General features: G+C 44.5%; 1 protein-coding gene and 1 long non-coding RNA gene across 3 annotated transcripts in view; one reads left to right on the top strand and one right to left on the bottom strand.

Moving 5' to 3' along the window:
* Positions 1-872: 872 nt before the first annotated feature.
* On the bottom strand, positions 873-25,672 carry LOC137861909 (uncharacterized). The gene is made up of 2 exons (XR_011099922.1): positions 25,327-25,672; positions 873-2,284 (listed from the first exon to the last, which is right to left on the bottom strand). It is a non-coding gene; the product is annotated as an uncharacterized lncRNA (long non-coding RNA).
* PHLDB2 (pleckstrin homology like domain family B member 2) overlaps positions 5,542-25,810 on the top strand; it is a 111,541-nt gene continuing 91,272 nt past the window's right edge. The window contains exon 1 of one of the 2 annotated variants that reach the window (XM_068693422.1): positions 5,542-5,691. The gene's annotated coding sequence lies outside the window, so the exon portion shown is untranslated. Of the gene's footprint in view, positions 5,692-19,155; positions 19,303-25,810 lie in introns of those variants that run through there. The other variant, XM_068693424.1, reaches the window with a different exon arrangement.

The raw sequence follows: 25,810 nt of genomic DNA, 5'->3' as shown, positions 1-25,810 counted from the left end.
ACATACTTCTGAGGGGACTTTGCGTGCAAGAGTCAGTATGATTTCACAGCATTGCTTCCCTAGTAGGTTAAATAGCTCTTGGTGTCCATGTTTCAGCCTGGTACCTTTCAGCAACGTTGTACCAAGGCACACGTGCATATACGCACACGTGCACACAGAAGATACGCTTTACAAAGCATATAATGAGACTGCAGAAACAAGACCTGTGCTCTGTGACAAATTTATGCATACCCTTTATGCAGAGTTCCACTCTTGGCATAAACCTGTGATTAGCTCTAAATAGAATCATTCCTGAGTTGCACGTGGCTTAACATTTGCATCTTAGGAGGTGCCAGTGAACTTGCAGGCAGATTTTTAGCCAGGGCGAGTGTGAACTCTTCCACACAGTCTGAAGGGAAGCCAGCTTGAAACCTGGTTCGTGCTGCCAGCTGCTCTAATTGCAGGTGTAGCTGGAAGGTAAGCAGAACACAGGTAGGCTCTAGAGCTGAGCAGTGGTTAAAATTGAGTATGTTTCCCATCAGTTAAGTGGCAAAACAGCCATTTGTGTTGGAGGTTAAATTTTGCATTTGACCAAAAATCTCATCTCCGGTTTCATTACAAAAACCGGTTGAGTTCTTAGGTGGGCAAATAGTGGAAGAAGAAACATTTTTCTTTGGTCTGCTGTTTAGTAAGCTGAGCTGCTGCTCTTGGGGGATCAACTGCATCTTGGGGATGTTCTGCTCCATGCAGTTGATGGCAGTGTCTCCTCCTGAAACTGAGATGGGAGTCTTCTGGGAAAGGCAGTTTTTCAGGGAAAGTCAGTGACTGGCCTGGATAGTAACAGGTAAGTTTCTGTGTGGTAAAACATTAAGAGAATTATGCTGGTAATCAACTTTGTATCAATTTAGAGACTTTATTTAAGTTACAAATGGTATTATAGGCTATTTGGGGAATGGTATGTTTGAACTTTTTTGTACTTCTGTATGTGCAGAGTAGAAATATGCAGGTCTGCAGAGGGAGATCTGCAGAATGATGCAGGGTCTGCTTTAAAGAAGGTCCTGCCAGGTGCATAGGTGCACAGCTTCTGTCTACAGGTGTCACAAGAGCAGGCCCCCTTCCTTCCAGCAGCGAGGGAGAAAATCTTCCTGGGGCAGAACTGTTCACATGGCTGATTATGGCAATTCAAAAGTTTTCAGCAATATTACATATTGGCTGAAATTATGGATGGTTGAGAATTTGGTAGTACTTGACAGGAGAATGCTTCGTTTAATTTCTGTTTTGTGCTTCTTTAATTTTTGTTCATTTTGTGTGTTGGTAGTATCAAACAAAACAAAGCTGTTTATTGCAAGAGAAAACTGTTCAAGAAGGGCTTCCAGTTGAGAAGCAGAAGCAGCTGAGGAGCATTCCTGTGCTGTTGTAGGTGCCTGTGATAAGCAGTCCCCTCAGGGGAGAGGGGAAGCTCAGGGCAGTACTGTAGTTGCTGGTGCATTGAGGTAGCTAGGCGGTAGTTGCATTGATTGGAAGCTGTATGGCGTTGTCGTTGCAGAAGGTCACTCTGCAGCAGTAGCCAGCACATTAGCTGGTGGATGAACCTTTGGAAGAGTCCTGGTGAGTCAGGAGATGCTGAACAGAGACTGGGTCTTCGTGTGAAGGCTTGCAAGTTTGCTGCAATGGCTTAAAATCTTGAACAGTGCATGCAAAGCACAGATGGTATCTTTTGCTTAGCTTTGAAAAGGTAATTTCTGTGTTTGCTCAGACGCTGAGGGTTGTCGAGATCTCTGGTATTTCATCTGTTATGATCACGAGGATGTTTTGATAATGTTTGTGGAAATGTGCTCGGGGCTGCTGAGCAGAGAGGCAGGCAAACAGCAGGACAAGCCATGCCCTCAGCCCCCTGCTGTGTACTGCAAACAGCACCTTGGTCTTTCTTATCTTTTTGTACCCCGAAGACCAATTCCTCTTGGGTCAAAAATTTGGTTATCTACAGTACAGAAGCAAGAGAGAACTGATTTTTTTTTTTTTTTTTTTTAACATGTTGCTTCTTGCAAATCTGCTTTAAGAAAATGGAAATAAAAGACTGCCTGAGGGGGTGTTCTTCCCTGTATCAAAGTCGTCATCTGGCAGCCTGGGTGGAGAAAAGTGTTGTTTGTTTGGTGAGGTCTGTAAATAAGAACTAAAGATGATAAAAATATTTTCCTTGAACTTTCTGCTACTGAGTGTTCACTTCTGTCTTTGCTCATAGCAACTCAGCCCAGGGTTGGGTTTGGGTATTGCTGGGTTGTCTTCCAGCTTGACATTAGAAAACCTAAAATCACAAGTGAAAAGGCATCCTTAGAGACTGGAACAGTGGAAAGGAAGGAGGAGACAAATGCTGAAAGGTATGTAGCAGAGATTGTGCTGCTGCTTTCCCTTTGAAACAGATAATTAAGCCTTTTTCAGTTTGGGGGTTTCTGGAGAACAAATTATTACATGAAATTCACCCTTTGATTCACATCCAGTGCAAAGTTCATCTGATAAGTTAAATGCAGTTCCATGTTTATAAAAGTGCTGAATTGGATTTGATCATATCCTTTGAAAGACTACCCTGGCAGCAAATAAAATACAATTTGCCAGATATTTCTTCAGAGGAAAAATAGCAATCACTAGTATTTCAGCCTAAATATTGCTTGCCAGAGTTCTTTTCCTATAATTTTGCATTTCTTAAAGGAGTCATAAACACTGAAGCATTAGAGACAGACATCTCATCTGTAAGATGGTTCCTACTGCTGAAAAAAAAAAAAAAAATGTTTTGGTCATTGCCAAAACAAAAGTGTGCGTTGCAAAGATAATCCTTTTCTGGTCCTCCATAAATCTTTCTTGAAAACCACTTTCGATAACAAGATTGTCTGAGGATGAATGCTGCAAGCTGTCTCACCATGTTGCTGCCTTTGTTGCACACGACAGATGTGTTCAGAGTGGTGAGCTGGTATTTCTCAAGACTTCTCACCCCCCTGCATGCTGGATATGTTCAGTGTGTAGCCATACACAGCACTGACAATGCTTGAAACCAGGCAGTTTTTTTGAGGCTGTTAGTTTTGAGACAAATGCAAAACTCAGTGTAGACTTGCTAAAAATGAGAGCTTCACAAAGGGAAAACAAGATTGCTGCTACAGTGATTTACACTAGCAAAAGCTTAATGTATTTAGAAGCTTCTAATAGCTCTTAACAGATAATAGTTTCTTTTCATTGTATTCTGTCTGGAAAGATTTGGTGGTGCCACTTGGATTTTATACACAAGAGGGGCTGCTTTTTCAGATGTTTGCTAGACTGCTCTCTCTTGGAAAGAAATACTGAAAATTAGACCACTAGGAAAGTGCTTGCTTATAGCAATAAATGAGATAATTTAAGTCTTTCCTTCTTGTGCTTGTTGCCAAGAACAAGGACTTCTGAGTAGTTCTATTTCCCTTCTGTAGTTAGTTCCTTCCTCTTGTCTTGGGGCTAGGCTCTTTCCTTTCCAGGGCTGAAGGATAATGCAGGCAGTGTTAATAAAACACACCAAAGAAAGAGCTTCTCAAGATCATGATTATAGTAAAATTCCGTTTACCCAAAAATGAAATGAGCTTGGCCAGTGAATTTGGTCTGTGCTGTTACTACAATCCAGCTCTCTCAGTGCAGAAAAGTCTGTAGAAGCTGTTGCAGCTATGATTTTCTCAGAGAATGAGAAATAAGCTTGAAACTGAGTCTCCAGAGGACATTGGAGCTTCCACTAAAACATATGCGTAGAAGGATAACAAGCAGTCAACTTGAAATCCTTATTTTCCTGCTATGTTGGATGTGAGTGCTTGGGTAGGGCACTTTGGGAAAACTAAGAATGAAAATCCTTCCTACTGTTTTTATACTCACTGAAATGTATGTATGTATTTACTGAACAGATTGGTGTCCCCAGCCTCCCAGAGGGCACAGGTAAGTAGATAAGGAGGCTCACCAGGATGGTGTACCAGGTCTCTACTTACCACATCTCTTCATATTGTTAGAGAGGTGCAGTTGCCCTGCCATGTTCCCAGGATCTTGCGGATCTTGCTTTTGGTCTCTGTTGGTCTCTGTGATATTCTTGGACCTAAGATACCCCTAGAAGTGTCAGCTGAGACTTTGTGGATTTCTCAAGCCTTGCCAAAATCATGAAAAGATATGAAAATTGCTAACTGAGATCAAATTGTTACCTTTAGGAGAAAAAAGTCATTTCCTTCTAATATGCTGAAAATTATCATTGTGATCATTATTCCTGCCATCCATTCCAGATCAAAGGTGCTGCACTACTTTCATTAATGCTTGACAGATGTTCCTGCTATGGTACCAAGGACTGCAAAGATGTAAATCTACATAGACTCTAGGGAAAGCAGACTGAAACTGAACTGATGTATGAATATGAATATGAAAATGACTTCTGCTTACTGCAGTGGGTGCATGCGCTACCTCGCTTTTCCTGCAGATGCAAGTGAGACACACCTCCCTGGGGAATGCTGACCCTAAGGTCAAAGCTAGGCTCAAGCATATGCTCCAAGATACCATCTTTAAGACTTCAGTGTGCCACACCTACACTTTTCTTGAAGAATCCTACATGTGGTAGGACAGGAGAGAGAGCAAATGGGTAGTGTCTCATGCTAGGAACCTCAAGTCCATACCCAGACTTCTTTTGTTCCTGTCTTGCTGGATTCTCATCAGTCAGGACATGTCTGCTCTGCCCAGTGATTCTCATTATTAATGCTGGTGCTATTGTTTTCCTAGCTCAGAGGTAGCTGGCGCATGTAGTTGTATTCCCCAAGAGAACTTAATTAGATTAGGTATGGCTTTCTGGCTCCAGGTTGAGACAGTGTTCAGACTGACTTTTTTTTTTTCAGAGCTGATGGGTCTAGGACTAGTGTAGAAAGCTGCCTTTTAGTTTCAAAAGCACTTAACCACCCTACTAAATTGTTAGCATTTGCAAAATGCCACCAAATAGAACACAGCCTGGGTCCAGCAGGGTGATAGAGGTGTTTGTTCTTGCTTTGATTTTCTGTCCTTTTGAATAACAACCAAGAATGACCACCTGAGATTCAAAGCTTTTGCCATCCAGATCAGGTGACAGCAGGAAACATTAGAACTGAATTTGAGGAAAATATGTATTTTTTTTTCCTGTGATCTTCTCTTTTGCTGGCACTGCATTCAGTGTAAGAAGGTGTTTGTGAAGTAAAGGAAAAGGAGAATGCAGAAAATGCCAAGAATTCTCGCATCGTGTTTTCTTTCTGTTAAGTGCCTAAGAGTGAGAAGCTCATAGCAGCATTTCCAGACATGTATTCAGAATATAATTACTCCAAGATGCATTTCATGCTTGTTTTGCTATTTGGCGAGGGAGTATCCTTCCCTGGAGACATTTTTGGAGTCGTGTTATCATCCTGCCCGATGAGTGGACTTGCTGGTGTTTGTAAAACTCCATTTGTTGTCTTATCTGTTAGCTGTTCTGTTTCAACACACCTTTAGCTGACCTGTGCCTGGAGTGTTCTTAAACATTGCAGACATACTAAGTGTAATAGTCTTCCTTTGAAACAGGACTGCAGCACTTAAACTTAGCAGCGCAGCAAAAGGAGTAGTAGATGCAGGTGGTGGTGGTGCTTTTCAGAGTACCTAAACCAGTCTGGAGAGACCTGGCAGTGACACGGTGTGGAACCATGTAAGCGTGATACTCCAGTGGGATAGGTAAGTTAGGATCTACCTGCTGATTGAGCTTTTTTTGGGGGGTGGAAGGGTGGTATTAGAGATCTAGGGGTATTTCAGGTTATAGAAGGAGCACTTGGAAAGGATTTGAAATCAAGTCACTGCGTTGCATTTGCTTTCCTGGAGGAGAAGGTCACTAGAGACAGTTAATAAAGCTCTAGCTGCTGAGCTCACCAAACATTCTTCCAGTTCAATGGCCTATGCAGAATGATGTGTTTAGTCAATGTTTAATTCCTAAGCAACAAATGGTGATTGTCATACTGGAAGGCACTTGTGGTGTTGACTGAAGCAGTGGAGGCCAAGGATTAAAAAGGTCGTGTGGGGAGATCCCTTCTGCAGCCTCAAAGCTTTCTCCTCCTGGTCAGGTCCCTTCAGAGCAGGAGGAACACATGCTGTTTTCCAGTAGGAAAACAAGCCAATAGTTTCTAGTACTGAAAATTGATTGGGGCTGTTTATGGCAATAAACTAGGTAGTTAAAATCTTTCCTTCTCATGCTCTTGCTTCGGCCCCCAGGAGAGGCAGACTGTGGGCCTGCAGTGTGAGGGGAAAGGTGCAGCAGCAGCCGAGGAGGGTGAGGACCACCTGTACAGCCAGGGTTTGGCAAGGAGATGTGTGGAGAGCTGCCCACAGAGACACAGGGAAACCTGGGTCACAGCTGGGATGCCAGGTAGAAAATCCACAAAGCTTTTCTGTTACATGAGTCAGGAATGAGAAGAGCCCTCTTCTCGCAGCTGAGCGCCTCGAAACCTGCCTCACTGTTTTCCAAACGCTGCCTGCACTGAAGCTGGTACCTCCCTGTTGTTTTAGCAAGTAACTTGCTCTTAAAAAGCCATAACCTTTGTGTCCAGCACAGATTTTAAGGCAGGTGAGGTGCTTCCTACTGAGGATAATTCTAGGTTACTGCCACACCTGCTGGAGTTTTTCTTATATGTGGCAACTCCCTGCTGAAGGAGGGCAGGCATGGCCAGGTCTGCGGGCTCTGAGCAGTGGCTAATTAAGGCTGTTTATCCCAAAGCCTGGCCTGTGTTTGTCTGCAGCAGCTTGTTCCAAGGACTGATAGCTCAGGCTCTGTGTGGGGGTGATGTTTCCTCCTCCTATGAAACCAGCTCAAAGCATTGTCCAGGCCTATAGGACTGGCTTGACTGTTCTTACATCTGTGTCAAAGGGGATCTGTGTGGAGATCCTCTTTGCATAGATGCTAGGAGGATCAGGCTGATTTGTCCTTTATTTTCCACACTTCATACATTGACATGTACAATAGCAAAGGTTATGCTGTGCCTTTCTAGTACTGCCTGGAAAAGTACACTGGGACTTTGAAATAAAAAGAGCAAGTTCCTTTAAAACCACTGCACTTCCCAGCTTGTTATTCAGTATTTGTGTCTGCTGCATCTTGAAAGCAGATAGACCTGTTTCCAGGTTTTTTGGTAGGCTGTTAGTGAGCCTGGGCATGTGCAACACAGACCAGAGCTCTGCTTCAATTTTAGGAGATTAAGGCAAGACTGAGGAGATCATCTTTGATCTACCAATATCTCAGCTGTTTCTCTCTGAAGAGAGGGCTAAGGGGCATGCTAATGGCAGGGCACATGACTGCTTGCATCCCAAATGCTGATTCAAATGCTGGTTTAGTGGGGAACCAGGAGTACATTTTAGTCTATGCAATTTCTACCTGCAGAATAGGTTGAATACTAAATCACTGGTCTATAAGGGTTTCAGTCATGGTGGTTTGGGTTTTTTTTGCTTGTTTGTTGGTGTGTTTGCCCTTGTGAACATCTAGGGCAGCTTTGTGAAAGTCATCATACATGCAGTCTTTGCTTTTTTTTTTTTTTTTATTTTCATGCTGTTTAACTTCAGAATGAGGAATATAAAGTGGCGTGTCCTATGAGCCAGCATTACTTTGTTTAGTGTATCAGCAGGACCGAGCTGTTCCAGCAGCCAGGGTGCACATTCCAAAGCAATTAGAACAGCTTCATGAGTAAATACTGCTCAGCGGTTGATAAAAATGCCTTTCAGATGTCTTCGTAAAACAGATTCAGGTGACCGGCAAAGAACTACCCTTTAATCTTTGCAGATGACTGTGAAAGTACTTATTTTGATTTTTAACACTTTTTTTTTTTTTTTTTTTTTTTTTTTACTTCAGTGTTGCTGTGAATTGAAAGTAGCTGCTAATTTGACATGTTAAAATATCCTGCAACACAGTGTTTTGGGAAAGAAAAGGTGATGATCGGATTCCCCACCCCATCTGCTTCTCCAGAGTTCCTGCCCTTTCAGAGCATAACTACACATGCAACTCATTTGATGCTTGGCACAACTGGGAGGATGAAAATTTCTAGGGAGGAGGAACAAGTCGGGGGGATGGAAACCATAAAAGGAGGATTTCCTCTGCCTATAAACTGGCATGTACATTACTGCAACTCATCTAGGAAGCTCAGCACACTAAAGCGTGCTAGTCTGCTCAGACGGAGCAAGCTTCAGCCCTGCTTCCTAAACTTCTTGGGCAAGCAAACATCTTCAGTCCTCAGCTTTTCTTAGGGTTATCCCTTTTCATAGAGCTTTGAATTCCCAAACCCACAACTGTGGTTTAGTCTCTAGGCACCCCCACAGTTCCACCAGTTCTTGTATTCCCCTGACCAGGAGAACCCCAACCCAAAGAACCCTTTGTGTGCAAACCTAGAGTTGCCAATTATGTACTCCAAGCCCAAAGGTGAAGATCTTCTTCCAGAAACATGCTTTCAGAAATTGCACAACTGTATTTGGGTGCTATTTTTTTTCCCTTCTTGTCTCCCTTGTTTCCCTGTGTTTGTTGTTTTTTTTTGTTTGTTTGTTTTTCTACCTTCAATATCTCTTGGCTAGTGTTACTACTTTCTTTGGATTGATTTGTTTCTCCATGCAGCTGCTTTGTGGTGGATGGGTAGAAGACTATCGATACATTTTTTTAAAGTAGTTCTGTTTCTGGAGAGCTGTACTGTAATTAGCTGTACAAGAAGGAAGACTACGCAGGTCACCCAATGAAAACTCCAAATGTGAAGATGAAGGAGGCCAAGTAAGTGAAGAGCAGAGTACTGATTCTGTAGGTGAGGCTGAGGGCTGAATTTAGAGAGCAATATAAAGCAGACATGGGCCTAGAGCAAAGCCAGCTGAAATTCAGCCTGGACTCTGTATTCAGCCAAAGCAGAAATCTGCTTGCTTTGACTGGGTAACTTAATATGTGCACTTGGACAGTGTTCTTCAGGCCCATGCCAAGCACAAAGAGCATTAACCTGCCTGAATATGAGGAAAAAGTCAGGCTCATCAGTCTACAACCCAAGCCTGTCGTATAAGCGCACCCTTAACTTTAAGCATGTGTGTAGCCCTAGACTCATACAGTGTTTGAAAATGTGTCCTCAATCTTGTCCTTCATCCCAATGAAGTTTATAGCGAATGTTTTAGGCATAAAGTTTCCTTTCGTTTTGCACTGAGGTTTCCAAGCAGACACACATGAAATATACACAGACCTATTTAATTTCATTCACTTCAGCTAGCAGAAATAGGGCTAGCACTGGTGTTTTGTTTTTATTGTTCTGTTCTGATGTGGTTTTCCTTGGGGGAGATTGAATGTGATGTGGTAGTGTGAGCAATGTGAGCCAAAGAATTGGGCTCGGCAGTTTTCTGTGGATATCCAGTAGGACTACTGGTGCCACATAACCTGGTGAGGTTCCAGATGTGACTGACTATAGGAAGGTATTTCTACTGTCTCGTGCCCAAATGCTTTCCATGCCCCACTTCCTCTTTAAGCCTACTTCCAGCATATCAGCTCATGATTGTACCTGCTGGAGCCTAGTTCTGCTGGAAACCTTGGCCACCTCTGTCCTGGACCCTCAAACTTGACATGATATCAGGATTAGTGTGCCTGTTCCAGGAATAGCATAGCCAGCAGGACCAGGGATGTGATTGTCCCCCTGTACTCTGCTCTGGTGAGGCTGCACCTCGAGTACTATGTCCAGCTTTGGGCCCCTCACTACAACTCACTACAAGACTCTCTACAAGAAAGACATGGAGGCCCTGGAGTGTGTCCAGAGAGGGGCTATGAAGCTGGTGAAGGACCTGGACCACAAGTCCTATTGGGAGTGGCTGAGGGTTGTTTAGTCTGGTGAAGAGGAGGCTCAGGGGAGGCCTCATTGCTCTCTACAACTACCTGAAAGGAAGGTGTGGGGAGCTGGGGGTCAGCCTCTTCTCATAGGTAACTCATGACAGGACTAGAGGGAATGGCCTCAAGTTGTTCCAGGGGAGGTTTAGGTTGGAAATGAGGAGATGTTTCTTCTCAGAAAGAGTGGTCAGGCACTGGAATGGGTTGCCCAGGAAAGTAATACAGTCACTGTCCCTGGGGGTGTTTAAGGAAATGTTGCACCTGGTGCTTAGGGACATGGTTTAATGGGTGCCATTGGTAGTAGGGTGATGGTTGGACCAGATGATCTTGGAAGTCTTTTCCAACTTTAATCAATCAATCTATGATTTGCTGATATCCAGATATGTACAATCTACTTTTCCTGTCCTGGCTCCTGAGCTAGAGGTCTGTATATATAAACAGGATGTAGATAGGTAATCTATACATAGACTATACATAGAATTCCATGTGACCTTTTTAAATCTTGAATTATACTGAATAGGGAGACAACTGTTGGTTATGTTGAGGCCTTGTTTATAGCATGACTGTCTTTCTCAGGTTGACTCAGAAAACAAATGCTTCCAGAATGAGTCAGCTGTGGATGAAGCTTTGACACCTTTGGGAGCTTCAGTTTTCAAGTAGTGTCTTGGTGCAGGGGGTCTAAACCTAAATGAAGGAAATAATCAGCTAAAGTTTATTTCACCCCGAGATCTACCACGTGAGAGGCAAAGGTAGAAACTTTACCTGGTTGATTTGAGGAGTTTTAGGACTCTTACAAGGCCTTGCTCAGTTTTAAAACTGTGTGTGATGGGGGGGGGGGGGGGGGGGGGGGGGAAGAGTAGGAAGCATCTATGGCTTTAAACTCAATTTCAGGCTGTTGCTAGAGGGTCCATAGTATCTCCTTGCTTTGGCTGAAGAAGGGAGCTACTCAGCCATGAGCCAGGTGGTAGGAGTGCATCTGTCAGGCTTCCCCGTGAAGCCCCACTCTCTGCAGGTCATCAGGCTGGCCATGGGCTGGAGACCCACAGCCACTGTGCTCTTCCCAAGAGCCCTTATTTCCTACAGGCATGGCCAATCTGGCACCCTGCAGCTCTCCTGGGCTGCAGGGTAGCAATGGAGCAGGCTAAGATGCAAAGCTCCCAGAAGCAGGGACTGGGGTCTGTAGGCAGCCTGTGGCCATTGGGACCTGGGGCGTCATACCAACCAGCTCAGAGGGAAGGTGTCTCTGCCACACAGGACTGGTCTGCGTCTGTAGTCTGCGTTGGCTCTGGGAGCTTAAAACGTTGGATCGGTTGGATAGGGGGGATTTCTATGTCCCTGTCTCCTAATCCTGTGGTGAGAACTGAGACAAAGTCTGCCAAGTTAGCTCCAAGCCCTCCAGCTCCCAAAACGGGTATTCAGGCTCATAGTAGTGTTAAAATTATTACAGTAATTTGCAGATTGAGGGCTGTGTTCTGGCAGAGTATGACACCAAAACTCAGGGAGCGTTCAGACTGAGGCCTTTCTGTTTTCACAGTTGGGACTACTAAAAAAACATGTCTAATGCTTCTTAAATCTATTAGTTTTCAGCCTCCTCCAAAGCTTTTGCATTAGTACAACCAACAGAAGTCAAGCAAGTGGGACCATGTGACATGCACAGTAATTTGCCTGTGGAGGAAGATAATTCCAAATTCCTCTTGCATTGACTTATGCAAAATTCATGAGTTTGGACAAGCATTCTCTCTTCAGCCTTATAATCATTTAAAGTCTGGATGGTCCGGCTGTGTCAATGTAACCAGCTAGTGCTTTGCTGTGGGCCACAAACTTGGCTTCAGCGACAACACTGTATGATGAAGTCCCCAGTTTCGGGCAATTGAACCCTGTGACCCAGGATAAATATGACCTATGCCCCTGTTGTTTTGTGTGCTGTGTGGCAAAAGGTATGTCCTCCTCACTTCTAAGCTTGTTGGTTTTCCTCTATGCTAAATTTTCTTAATTATTTCCTGGGAAAGGTAAAGAGAATCATATAAAGCAATTCTTTCTTTCACCTTTAATTTGGGCAAAGTGGACTGAGTGCTGCTAATATGACAATGCTGGAATGGATTAGCTAGCACATTAACAGCTTCAGTTGTTAATCTGCTGTAGAACATATTTTTTTGGATGTGAAAAACTCCTTTTCCCTAATGACCTTCAGCTGCTTGTTCTGCATGGATACAAGGTATTTCCTCAGTATCTGTGTGAGACCAGCAAGCAGTGTGCTAAGATAACTGAAATGGTATGGTGCTTCCTCAGAAATTAGCAACCAGCTGAGAAACAGTTGTGTTAAGGTGATCTTATGGGAGACTACCACAGATGGTCATGCTATGAAAGAGTTTTTGACCATATTTTCACTTCTCAGGGAAACCAAGAAAAGCTTCTCAGTCACAAGATGCCTGCGATGTCTAATCACTTCTCCAAATTTCTTATGAAATTAGAAAAAAATATATTTTTTGAGTTTCTGCTTTCCTTTCCAGCTTGTTGAGAAATTTGGCCTTCTCTACCCCCTTGGATGAAGATTTGATCATATATTCAAGGTCTCCTTGGTGTTTTTCTTGCACTTGCTGTATGTGAAGCTAAGTAACTCTGGTGTATGCATATTTCTACGAGAACAGTAGGCAGCTGCTTGCTTTTCCCATGTCCCAGATGTCTGTGGTTTTAATGCACATTTATAATGGGGATTTTGATCTCTGAGTTCCCATGAAACAGCTGCATGTTTTTCAAACATAGCAAGTCATGAGGTATAGACAATGCTGGAGGACAAGCGGTAATGTATTTGTGGTTAAAAAGGCCTAGAGGAGGATGGAGTCAGAGTTCCTTCATAGGATGTCTTTGCAAAAGAGGTGTTTCACAAGCAATCACAGAATATTCATTGGATATTTTATCCCACATGTGGCTAATAGTTGAGTTTTTGAGGAAACAAACTTCTCTGACTACCTGTTCACAAGGAAAGTTGTGGAGTTCGACAGTGATAGGCTAGAACTAAAAGCCTCAAGCAAATTTAGTATCTTACAGAGCCTGATGGCTTCCCTCTTATGCACACTTCATAACAGTGCTATGTTGCTTGCTTCTAATCTGGAGAATTTCTTTTCAGTATCTGTTGGCAAATCGCACCACTTTGATTTCAGGTGGAGTTTTAACACTGTTTTTAATATCATTTTTCACTGCTCTCAGCCCCGGTCTCCAACCACTTTCTCTCCTTTAAGTTCACTTACATTCTAGAATATTTTTTGGAAGTTAGGTATTCAGGGAGAAGTAACAAAAAGGCCTTGCAGCATCCTCTGATGTTTAACAAAAGGTTAACAAATCCTAAAAATAGCTCCTCAAAGTTGTGGGCAACTTCAGGATTTCAGGCCAGGTTTGCATTTTTCAAATTCTTGCTTTACCTTATTTGGCCATGCAAAATGGGATCCAGAGGTCCCTGGGGACCCAACTGTACAGCAATGGGGCTTTGTTAAGACGAAAGTATGTGCCTTTTTACTTCAGAGACACATATTGCTAAATATGGGGTTTGTTAATAACAAATGAGGCAGCTTTCTGGCAGTGTTACAGCTCCCCAACGTCCCTCAAGTTAAAAAGGCAAACTCACAGCAGCACTTCAGCATCAGGCTCGGTACCTTTGACAGAGACTGAATTAAAAGCTGTGGGGTACTGGAGAGATATGCTAATGCTGACAGTGATGAAACGTGCTTTGATTTCAGTGAGAAAAAGTTTGGGTACACAATATCTAGGCTTACATATAATACAGACTTAATATAAAATTAAGGAGGCCAGAGGATTAGAGGGGTATTTCTGTGAGCTGAGACCGTACGCCGTTGTCTTCCTTTTTTGTTATATTTTCCTTTTTTAGTCCTTTTCTGTGAACAACTATCCTCAATCTGGAAAATACAAGTAGGCGATACAAGGTAGCCAGATATTATGCATAACATTAGGGAATAAATATTGACTTAGGATCTGATATTGGTTGAATGTTACAGTTGAAGTGTGCCTTATAAAATGTAACTGACAAACTGAGAAGTATCAGGCTACAAAACCTCTGCAAGCTCACCTTTTATCTCTGTATTTACAGGAGTTGTGACTAAAATACTGCCCCTCAGGGCTGTAAGCTTGGAAACTGCTGGCACTTACTAGGGCTGAGGTGGAGAGCATGACAGGGACAGTAATGAAAAAGCAGAGACTTATAAAAGGTTGTTGTGTAAAACATTAACTGTATGACCACATTTTAAATCTAAAAACAATATTAAGGTTTCTTTGTTTAAAATGCAGTATTTGCTCTGTGACATTACGAGCTAGATCCCCATGCTAGTTCACAGAGATTGAGCTCGTCAGAAATTATTACAAGCCCAGCTCCTTATAGATGTGTAACTCAGGCTCTCTGCTTACAAAGGAAATTCAAGCCATTGTTGTTTTCTCTAAATTCTTCTATTGAACATAACTTCAGGTGAAACATCAAGGAAAGGCTGAGACAGCAGGTCCCAGTGAGATGTTGATTAGGAGCACATCACATCTCGAGCTCAGTTGCCTCACAAGCTTTTGCACTTGATGAATAGTCAAAAGCTTTTCAGGTATGTTGAAAAGTTAAGTTGGCCCCAAGAGCTTGCAGGCATGCTGATGACACGGTGTGTGTAGATGCAGTTGCAACATGAGTAGAAGCAGATGGGGATCAATTACACAATGGCTGCAACCCTGTCTCAATATCTATTCTTGAGAAAATCACTTGGAAATTACCAGTCCTCACATGTGTTTAAATATTTCCACCTGGATTGTATGAACATTTCAAGTAGAAGTGGCTGAAATTTTCTTGTGAGAAGAGTTTCACCAGAAAAGGATTTCACTGAAAAATCAGCTTCATGTGAAAATGGAAAACTCATCCTGTTATTTTGGGGTTTTCTGGCTCTGTGTACAAAATATTTTCCATGAAAAAAGAAGAAGATTTTGAAAGTTAAGGAGTTATGCCTTCAGACTTCCTGTGAATATTTGTACTTTGTGGTGGGATGGAGGATGAGGATGTTGGTTCCCAGAAGCATTGTGTGAATTCAAGTCTTGACAGTGCTTTGAACATGTGCAGTGTTACAAAACCTCTGTTATTTTTGATGTGAATGACATTCTCAGTCATTTTTTGAATGTTTTGAAAGCCAGAGCAAAGATCTCCACAAAAAGCCATATGCTGGCATTCCTGCTGGAATGCACTTGTGTGTCCAAGGCCAACAACATTACTGCCCACTGATCTTTTCAATTTTCAGTGTGCAGCTTTGTACCTGAATGGTGTTGGTAGGAGTGATTGGTTTCAGGGCTATCTCAAGTTATGCCCAAGGCTATTCAGGCTCCACAACAGGAATATATTTTTTTTTTGGAAGTTGTGCTGTAACTTGTCATCACAGCTGGTGCTGCTTTTACACTGCCTTTGTATGAGGATGAGCCAATATTAGCAGAAGGTGACTGCTGAGGACTGCTTTCCCTTGGCCCTGTGACAGTTTTAACTTGGGATGTGTGGTCTTCTCAAGAGCCTGCCCAGAGGTGGCTGAGAATGCTTGAGTGCAGGACAGAGCTGAACGTGATCCAAGTTCCCTCAAAATGGTGGCTTGTTTTGCTCTCTATAGCCAATACCCAAGACCAGTGCCTGTGACTATTTCTTCTGCATCATACCTACAGAAAAGCTAAAGGCTTTTGGTCAGCTGCATCTTCTCATGCAGTCTGAAACTGTCAACAGACTTTGTATCCATACAGAGACAGTGATGCTGCAGGGTTGTGGTGCTTCACAGGGCAAAGATCTGGGCAAAACATGCCACAGAAACAGAGCTGCTTCTGCACCCTTCGTGGGCTTTTTAGCGAGCTTCATTAGCACAGCTACCAGATTGCTGCAATACTCATGTTATCACTGTACATGCTGCTTCTGTTTTGTCTCTGAGCACTGCCCACGTCCTCAGCGTGTGGAGACCATTGGCAAGGCTTCCTTCCTCCGTGCTGGTGGCGGTGCCCACGTACCGAGGTAGGCTGGGACGAGGCTGGGATGCATGCCTGGCATGCCTGGCACATAGCCACAAACCCACTCCCACCTCCCGTATGCCTGGAGGAGGCACAGGCAGACCCAAGGGCCCTCGTGGCCTCTGATAAGTGAATTAGGGGCAACCTGAATGTCTGCGGGGTGGAATGTGCCTCTTGACAAGCGTCTGACCTGTGCTGAGGAGCTGCTCTTGGCATGTTGCTTCATGGGTGGGTGGCTTTAAGTGTCTGTGCAGAGCCCAAAGTCGCTGAATGATGTGTCCTCAGTGCTCCCTACAACACTGAGGCTGCTCTACTGCCTGTTGTACGACACTAATAAGCACAGTGCATCAAAGCTAGGCACAGAAGTTCATCAGGAGTCGCGTAGCACCCTCAAAGACAGTGCTTTGTGTGGGAAATTGCAATGCTGCTAATTACAAGGCAGTCATTGTTAATAACCTCTCTTACCCTTCCGGCTTCCTCTTGGGAACCTGGGCACAGTTCCATCTCCCCGAGGTGAGCGGAGACAACGTGCCTTGGCTGGTGATGGCCACATCAGCCCAAGCAGGGCACTCGAGGGGAGTATCTGAGCTTGGACCAGAGGTTGGCTCTTCACAGTCCTAACTGCGAGCAGGACCAAGAGGAGCAGAGTCATGTGGAACTGCTGCCATCACAGGGGAGTCCTGTGGGATGAGAAGTAGGCTGAGGGAACATGGGGGCTTTCCCACCGTGAAAAAATAATAATTATAAAAATATCATGCAATGGTGAGGTAGAACAGGAGTTCCCAGCAGAATAGTTGTTGTGAAATAGCACCGTGGATAAATGTTGACTCTTGAATTAGGGATTTCTTTCCCAGGAAACAAGAAGAAAGAAGGGAAGCATGCTTTTCCTTTGGAAACAATGGGGGATTTGGGCTATCAGATGGTGGCTGTACTGATGCAAGCACAATAGCCATCTGCCCTGAGTGTGCAGACAGCTGAAGATCAAAATCGCAGCGCTCCCTGCTAGCACCCATACCCACTGTGTGAGGCGTAAGTCGTGGCTGAGGATAAGGCCCAGCTGCAGCCCCCTCCCCCAAGTGGACGGATTTTCTGGTGCTGCTGCTAGAGATGCTTGTGAAGTTTTGATGAAAATTTACTAAAATTCAAGTACTTGCTGTGAAACTGTGAGCCTTGGGAAAAAGAATTATTTGGCAAAAATCAGAGACGTTAATTTCCTCTACTTGACTTTAGCTGAAAAAAAAAATCAGAATAGATGATTTTGAAATGAAACATTCCACCAAATCCATCATGTTTTGGGAGGGTATTTTTTCATCTGACTTGTTGGAGAGTATGTTTAAACCAAACCAAATTTGATATTTTAAGATGCGTTTGAAAGAGTTTGAGACAATGTTTCCCTCCATTGAAATCAGCGGTTTGCTTCTAAGGGAGATGTTTTAATGCTCTTAACTTAAAATTGGGAGCTTTTCAGCCTTTCTTGTGAAGATCGAATTATTTTTAAACATAATGTTTTCCAGGAACAGAAACTGATTCTTGGCTGACTTACCTACAATGAAGTATTTAATCCAATATTGACCTAACTGCTAAAGAGCCTTCAGCATGCTAGTCTTTTAATTTTTGTGTAGGCTAACTTCTAAACCTCAGTTAGCATTCCCCTTCCTAGTCACAGTGTTAAGCCAAGAGTTTACCACTGAATGTGGCAAGGAGGGGCAGGTGGAGGAGATGTGAACAGCCTAGTGTCACCCAGTGCAGCACAGCTTTGCTTCCCAGGAAGGAAAAATGTGAAGTACAGGCAAGGTGTGCATGCTCAAACCCCCTGCCTGTGTTGGTGATCCAAAAGATGTGGACACAGGTAGCTCTCTGTCAGTACAGCATGACTGTACTGATGTTTGCATGTCCTGGGCATCTCATCTGGTGCAGATAGCTGGTGTACCCATCAGCTTACATCTCTTAAGCCTGACTGATGTGAGTACAAAAGAGGGCAAGAGGGAAGGAAGTGGCTGTCGGTGCTGCTTCACTGAAATGCCACCCACAGGAGACCCTGTGAGACTGTGACTGCCTCTTCTCCTCTTCTGTGTAAAAATGACATTCAGATCAGGCTGGTAGCTAAATTATTCCTATTACTGTAAGGCACCTGTGTACATACTTAATAGCACGACTCATGCTGGGTACAGCTGTTCAGGCTTTGTGCACATCATGCTCCTGGAAGTGGAGGGAGCAGCATCCCTGCTGGAGAGTCTTTTTGAGAGCTGAACCTCAGGGGAACAATGCAAGCATCTGCTGGAGGTGTTGCTGTAAACAGGGCTTTCCTGAGTAGCTTCCTGCACCATCAGGGAACATACTTACAAGTCATCACCTTAACAGACACCTCTTTGCCTGCTGGATACACCCATTCTCTTTAAGCAGAGGCAGGATAACAAGGATGCTGCTCTCTTATGCCATAGCAGTCTGTGAGGATACCAGGACTGGGTGGAAAACCACATGAGATGAGAAGATTCAAAAGTATGTTTCTGATGGGAAACAAAGAGCAAGTGAGAAAGTAGGGAGTGGAAAGGAGAAATTCCTGCCCCATGCATCCTGCTTCAGAAGGAGTCATCAGACGCCCCCTTCCCAGCAGCTGGGCCACTGGCCTCCAGCAGCTGGAAAGTGATTACGGGCTGAGTGGTAAGCAAAACACAGGGCCTGGGAAAGGGCATATTCCTCACTGGGGCTGGAGAGCTATCTCCCTCCATCTATTCTTGTCCTGCATAAAAATTCTCAACTGGCACCAGTCTGTAGCCAGTTGCAGCCAATGTTGCATATTTCATGTGTACCAGCCTTTTGTAAACATGACTTAGAACTGCTTACATCTGAAATTTAGGATTAACTTCAAAATGCGAAGGAGGAATTGTAAGCTCAATGTAAAAGGAAATGTTTTAGTACTTATTTTCAAACATGTTTTGGCATTATAAACTGATGTAAACCAAGCAGATTCCTACATTGTACCTAGAAATAAGGCTGTATGGAAGATACCAATGGCAGTGAAATTAAAAAAGTAAACTAGCAGCATGAAGAGGGTTAATCCAGGTCAAAAATAACATCATTTCCTAAGGAAGCAGGCTGTTTGATCAAGGCTGCCATTGGGTCTTTCCTGCCTGAAAACTTTTTGCATCTGTTGTCCAACTTCAATTAAGCATGATAAAGGGAGAAAGGTACTCAACAAAATCAAGTTCTGCTGTGGCTTGTGAAAGCAGACAGCCAACAGCAGGGTGGAGGAGGCGTTGCTGTCCCCCAGAGAGAGCTCACAGGTGACTGCAAGCCTCATAGGTGCCAGGGGATCCAAGCAGGAGAAACCCTTGTGAATGCTGCTGCTGCTGCAGGAAAAGCTGCCTTGGGAGCGTACTGTCCCTCTAGCAGGCCTTGGGAGCCCCTGCTGCCTCAGGAGCTACTTGTAGCGTAACTAAGAAGTCTGTGTGGTAAGAGAGGAGCACGGGAGATATTTGATGTGTCGGAGAGATGCTGTAGGGCTTTGTAAAAGCAAGCAGAAAGAAGCTATGGGATGGGGGGGGGGGGGGGAGAAGATCGTAAAAGAAGCAATAAAAGACAAAAAGAAACAATTCTAAAGCAAGTAGCTGTGTGTGTGTAGTCAGAGGGTATCACCTTCCCTGCCTGCCTCCCTTGTGCCCAGGGCTGCATGCAGCCCTGCAACTGTATGCTTCATGCAGTTGCCACCATCTTGTCACCCTACTGGGTGGAGAGAGAGGAACACCTTGGGCGTGGGCTCATGCCCTTCTCTTCCACCATATGTACAGAAAATACTCAGTGAGAAACTGTAGCTGGTGGCACGGTCACACAGGGATGTGTAGAGCAGAACCCCGGTTTGAGAATGGAGGTGTAAGGGTGCAGAAGGCTGTGGCCATTGTGGCAATTGCTATACTGTCCCTTCCATGCAAGCCCAGAAGTATCGCATACCCCAATACTATGAGCTAAGATGGCCCCGTTGTCTGAGCTGCGATTGGTGATGGGGAGGGAAGTTGTGCCTCTAGCAACAAATGTGAAGTCAAGAAGTATAAATCCCCACTCTTGGCTTGTTCCAACTGGGCATGCAGTGGTTATTAAACTGCACAGAGCCTGCTGGACTGTCCACCGCTGGCTGTCTACAATTAGACACACCTGTCTGTGTCTTCAGAAAGAGTCTTTATATAAACATTAAGTTCATGAATCTCATTGCTAGTCATGTGTCCCATCTTCTAGCGAAGAGGCTAAGTGTAAAGCTACCTCTGTCTTGAAAAATCCTGTGAATGAGTGGAAATGGAAAGAAGGTGGGGGAAAAAAAAGACAATACGCCTTTGACCATATTGTGAGTGTTAACACACTTCTGCAGGCTCTCCCTAGCACAGCTTTCCCAGTGCTAGCTGGTGGAGGAGCTTGCTGCACCAGTGCAGGAGAGGTGTAGTTCAGAGGTCCTTTCGATCTCCAAAAGCTCTCAAGGAGCTCCCTGCAGTGCTCGGTCCCAGAGCACACATTGCAATTTGCCATGGGGATTGGACATGTTTGCTTTCAGGTGCTATGTGTGGCTGGAGATTTTCAGTGGTAGGGCAAATGTTCATAAGGAGTGGAAAATAATTCATGTGGGTTTGTGTGGCAAGGGCTTGGTTTTGGCTGATGAGGCTGGCATTGGTACTTCCCTGCTTGGGAAAGGTCAGCCAGGAGGAAGAGGAAGAAACCTGCTTCAAAGCATCCCATAGCCTCAAAAGTGTCCTACTGTGTGTGAGGCTGGGATGTGGCAGTGCTGGGACAGCACTCAGCAAGAGGGAAATGAGCATCCCACGCCACGGTGGTTGAGCTATGAAATAGCTTGAAGCCTGTTCCTTGGCAAGCTGAGCTTGCATATGCATGATGATGGCCAAAAAAAAAAATAATAAAGGAATATTCTGCTGTGGCAGGAAATCCTGCTAAAGCAGCAGTATGATGGAAATGGCAGTTTTGTTGCTGACAGTTTTCATTGTGGAAAAGCTGTGCTCTCTTAAAAGATCCTCATAAAGACCGAGTTACAGCTTTACGGATCATTTCCTATACTGGAGAAGTGGTGTGCTGGCCATATTATTTTATGGAGTAATATGTAGTGGTGTTAAATTTTAGCTAGAGCAAAATAGCAAGATTTATGAAATACTATGGTTTATAAAGGAAAAAAATGACAGGGAGTTGCACGAGGCAGGCTTTAAATCTATTTGAAAGCAATTGGAGCATTTTCGAAGTTCTCACTCTGACAAGGGGCCTCTCTTGACTGCCAGCTTTAAGTGTGTTTTGAAGGCAGAGATCCATGTTTTAAATGCAAAACATGGCCATGCCTGCTTTGGTCTTCCAAGTGAAAGATGCCCTGACCAGTGTTACTGAGGAGTAATGCTACCAAGCTCAACAAGGAATGGTTTTCTCTATACAGTGTTTGACTGCAGAAGAAAACAATGCAACTGTGAGCCGTAAAACAGAGTTGTGCTGCAAAAGGTTTTGATGTAGCAGTTGTAGAAACCCAGACGTCAAGTTTCTCTGAGACGGAGGCGGTGGGTTTTTTGTGTGTGTGCAATACTCATTTTGGATCCAGGTTTCTCAGGCTTCATCATGCTGTTGGATCCCCTTGGAAATTAATGGGGGATGAAATTGAACGTGTGCAGACCATGTTGATCATCAGCACTACCATCTGACGTTTTCCAGTTAAGCTGTACTGTGTTTCTGTATTCACCTAACAGTCTTTGGGTTGGGGAAAAGAGCTTTTGTTACATGTTGCAGCAAGTCAAACCTCTCTTGTCCTCTTGGAGAACGTCTCTGGGCCTGTTCTTTGAGGTGGAGGGAAGGCTGAGCCATGGCTAACCTGATTTGCTTCGGGGACAGCTTGGGTCATGTTAGGGGATCGGGTTTTGGAAGGGAGGGCAAGAGGTGGCTACATCTTCAAAGAGACAGCAGGAGCCACTTGTCACTGTCGCCTCCCCTTGGCAAACCCATGCCAGCAGAAGGTGCTTCAACACACCCATTTTCTGTCTGTGCTCTATTAAGAGAAGTCTTTTGACTGTTTCTTTACAACAGCCCCAGTCAAATGAGGGGGGGAGGTACCTTAATGTGTGGTGATGCATTGTCTTGACCGGTGTTTTGTTCAGCCTTTCTCCAACCCCATGCTTTCAGTTCCTGGACCTGGACACTTTTTCTCTGCTCTAGCTGCTAGTTGCCATAAATTATAGAGCAAGTTCTTTCAGGCAGGTGTTTACCTGCCTGTTTCTGGCACCAGTGGGCCTCCAGCCTTTCCTGGAGCTTCAAGCATAAGCAATGCCCATTGTCAGAACAGATTATTCAGAGCAGAGCAATCTGAAGTCATTTGGTTATGAAAGGCTCCTCAGAGCAGGAGGGCTTGCCGTGGCCCAGAAATGTTGGCATGGAAATCGATTACATGGAAGGAGTTACGTGGCAGACGGACGGCTCTTCCTGGTGCAGGCAGCACGCGGTGTCCTGGAGATGGAGCCTGTTGTGCGAAATACATGTGCGGTCCTCCTGAATGGAGCAAAAACTCAGGGGCCAAAGGAGCCAGTGTGCAAGGAAAGGGGAGATGGCACTCGAGGGTGTGATGTGAGAGGAAAGGAACAGTAACTGCAGTGGAGAGGGTGAGATAGAGGGGCTGAGGAGGACGCAGGGCACGAGTAGTGACTCCCTTCCAAGCACTGAAGAATATGCAGCTGGTTGAAATGGGCCACAAGCCTTTCCCTCTTCCATTTCTCTGCTCTGCTGCATGCCTCTGAGGAATGTGCCTGCCAAATCCCATTCTCAGGGCTGGCAGGGAGAAGCCATGCCTAATTATTCATATCTGCCGTGTTTCCAAGCACTTCGTTGCTGTTCCTGCTGCAGCCTGGCAGCAGCTGAGGGTCACCCTTCAGGAGATGCCATACCCAAGCCTCAAAATTGGTAGTTATATTCCCCACTGAAACTGTGGGACTTGTTGAGGTCCCCAGATGCTCCACTTTGTGCTGCTTCTCAGAGCTGCAGAGGATGGCCACTTGGGCAGGAACACTGCAGGGGGCACTCAGTGGAAGTTTTTGTAAAATAGAATGTGGGATTTCCCTAAATATTTATTTTAGGGCAAAATTCATGCTTAGAAAGTAAAAAAAAATAATAATAATAAATATTTTAAAAAATGTGTCTGAAGGTCTTAATGGGGGCTGCATTAAATCTTAATCTGAAATGGTAAAGCTGCCTCAAAGACTGCGTACAGGAGAATAACTCTAAAGGTAATCAAAGCCACTCCTGTGCACCCTAACCAGTACAGCAAGGGAATTTCCTAGCAAGATACAATTATAAACATGCAATGCATTAAATACCTACAAAATTATGCTCAGCTCAGAGCAACAAAATTGTCTTCATATGATGTGACCAGTTTTAAAAATAGGGAAGAAGTGAACTAAGCAGCAAGGGGTAGACAGGTGCATCCAGAGTCCACGTCTCCGGTAGTGGCAGCTACCCAGTTCTTGAGACTGCAGTAAAGAAATCCCGAAAACTGATCTGTGAGATGGTGTGATAGCTGCATATGCAGTGAAGAGACCAAGTTTCTTTCCTAATCCATATGGTGATCATTTTAAACCATGAAGCATGAAACGTGATTACCCTTGTCCAGTGTTTGAATTAGGGGACTGTGAGGAAAGGCTCAGCGCTCTGACTTGTGTGAGGGAGGGGACAACAGGCACCAAGCCCGGGAGCTGCTTCTGTATTTCTCTGTGAAGCAGGGGAGAAGCATTCCATCACAAGCTGGAATTTTAGTATGATGAAATAAAAGTATTAAAATTTTGACAGGAAGAGTTTCATGTAGGTCTTAGGTATGGACGAGAGCTGCTACGGGGGACAAATGAGTGACATCCTGGTCTTTCCCCACAAACTGGTTATCAGTTCTTGGGGGGACGGGAAAAAGATGATTGGAAATCAACACTTAGGCAGCGCCAGGCTCTGTACAGATCTTCATTTAAGCAGTAGGTGTGGTGACAAACCAGCCTCAGCTGTACCTGAGCATCTGCTAGTTGGTACGGAGGCCGGAGTGCAGCTGCTGATGAATGAACCTGTGTTTACAGAGGGGTTTCCCTGCTCCGCCAGCTCCTGTAACCATGGACAGCCAGCCAGCCACGTGGAGCGGTCCTGCTGGGGGCATTGTGAGAGAAGCTGACGGGACCCCTTTGTCTTGCTTTTCAGCAGCTGACAAGACTTTTGTGCTGCAGCCTGAGCGCTGTGTCTGCGCTGGCAAGGATGTGGCTGCTGCAGCAATGTGGAGACTGCCCCCATCCTGCCTGCCCTACAGCAGATATGGGGAAGCCTTATGGTATTGCTTTGAACTGACAAAGAGGTGTCAACTTTGCCCCAAAAAAATAAATAATTTACCAGGTCTCAGTGCCTCTGTATTTTACTACATGTCTATCTGAAACTGCTACAGACGCGTCTACAGAGGCACAGAAAATAATGTTGGCGGGGGCTTCAGCTTGCTAAACACTTGCTCGGAGCACCATCCACTACCCTGCAATCAGTAGAAAATCCAGCATGCTTTGCTGTTGCTCTGACACTGGTATTTTTCATGGTAGGAGGCAGGGAAATTCACTCTGCAGTTGGATAACCTTTCTTTTGAGCCTGTGCTGCCATTTGCACTGTTAGCTTCACACAGACACCATGGTATTCACCAAATTGTGTGCCTTTCAGGTTAAAGCATGTACATAGGAACAGCTTAAAGCTAGTGGTTCTTGTCATTGAAACACAAAGTGGAAATTTACTGTTGCTTCTTCACTTGCATTTACTTTCTAGACTGTTTCCATGGTTATCTAACCAGTTATGGTGGCTCTCTACAATGAGAAGAATTGCTGTCTGGCTCTGGAAGCAGCTGAGAAATGTTTTGGTTTAAACGGTGTGTTTTCGTCTTAGTGTACTGGCATCCTATCATTGCCTTTAGAGAGAGAAATCCCATAAATACAGACATTCACAGTTCTGTTTGCTGTAACTGACTGCTTGGAAGCACTTGACTCTGCTTGCAATTGCTTGGGCTTGAACACGTAATTATAGTCAGGAGATATCGGAGGTCAGTATCAAGGAAATAAGCCCATTTGACCAGCTAAGCCTGGAAGCTAGATTTAAAGAAATCCACAGAGTAACAAAAAGAAGTAAATCTCAGCTTTAGTCCGGTGGACTGCTGTTATTCCATGGGTTTAGCTGAGGATGGAATGGTGTTCTCTGCCCATCTATGAAATACTGTACAAAACATTAAAATAGATGCTTCTCATTAGTATTATTCTTTCCCAAAGACTTTTGCTGGCCTTTAAAAACAAATATATTTTTCCTCTTTTCACTATTCACCTTGCACAAGCTAACGTGTAAGTTATTGGCAAGCTACTTAAAAAGAGGCTCCATTCTGGTTGTATATCATCCTTTCCTATCACATTTCTATGGCGTTGATATATTTTCAAGTGTTGTATGATGAGTCTACTCACTGAGATGTTTTAGAGCTTCTTTCCCAGTCTGCTGCCTCCTTGAGGAACATCTGGAGGGGTGCTGGAGAGCTGTCATCACATGGGGTGAGTCTCGCTGCTGAGCACAGGGGTTTCCATGCACGAGCTGAAGTGGGCTTTGAGCCTCTAGCCTGCCTCGTCAGCCCAAAAAGGGCCGTGGAGGAAAATGGGGTCAGCTTCAGGCTGGAAGCCCTGAGAGATGCCTCTGTTGCTGAGCACAGACGCTTGTGTTTGTCCTGCTGTGAATTTGGCTGGGGCTCTGTGGTGTGCTTGCTGACCCCACCTCATCCAGCACTGACAGCTTTTTCTATCCATGCCCTCTCCTAGGTTTGCACTGACAGCACGTAACCACAAGGCTGTGGATCCCGTTCTGGTTAGACATTATTTAAGGGGTCCATTATTTATTATCAAGTAAGCAAGTACAGATAGGAATGACATAGTTTGAGCTATGAATCATGCCTGATTC

Source organism: Anas acuta, chromosome 1 (assembly GCF_963932015.1).
Source record: "Anas acuta chromosome 1, bAnaAcu1.1, whole genome shotgun sequence".
NCBI lineage: Eukaryota > Metazoa > Chordata > Aves > Anseriformes > Anatidae > Anas > Anas acuta.
Note: the sequence above shows the minus strand (reverse complement) of the source record. Positions and strands in the feature narration are given on the sequence as shown.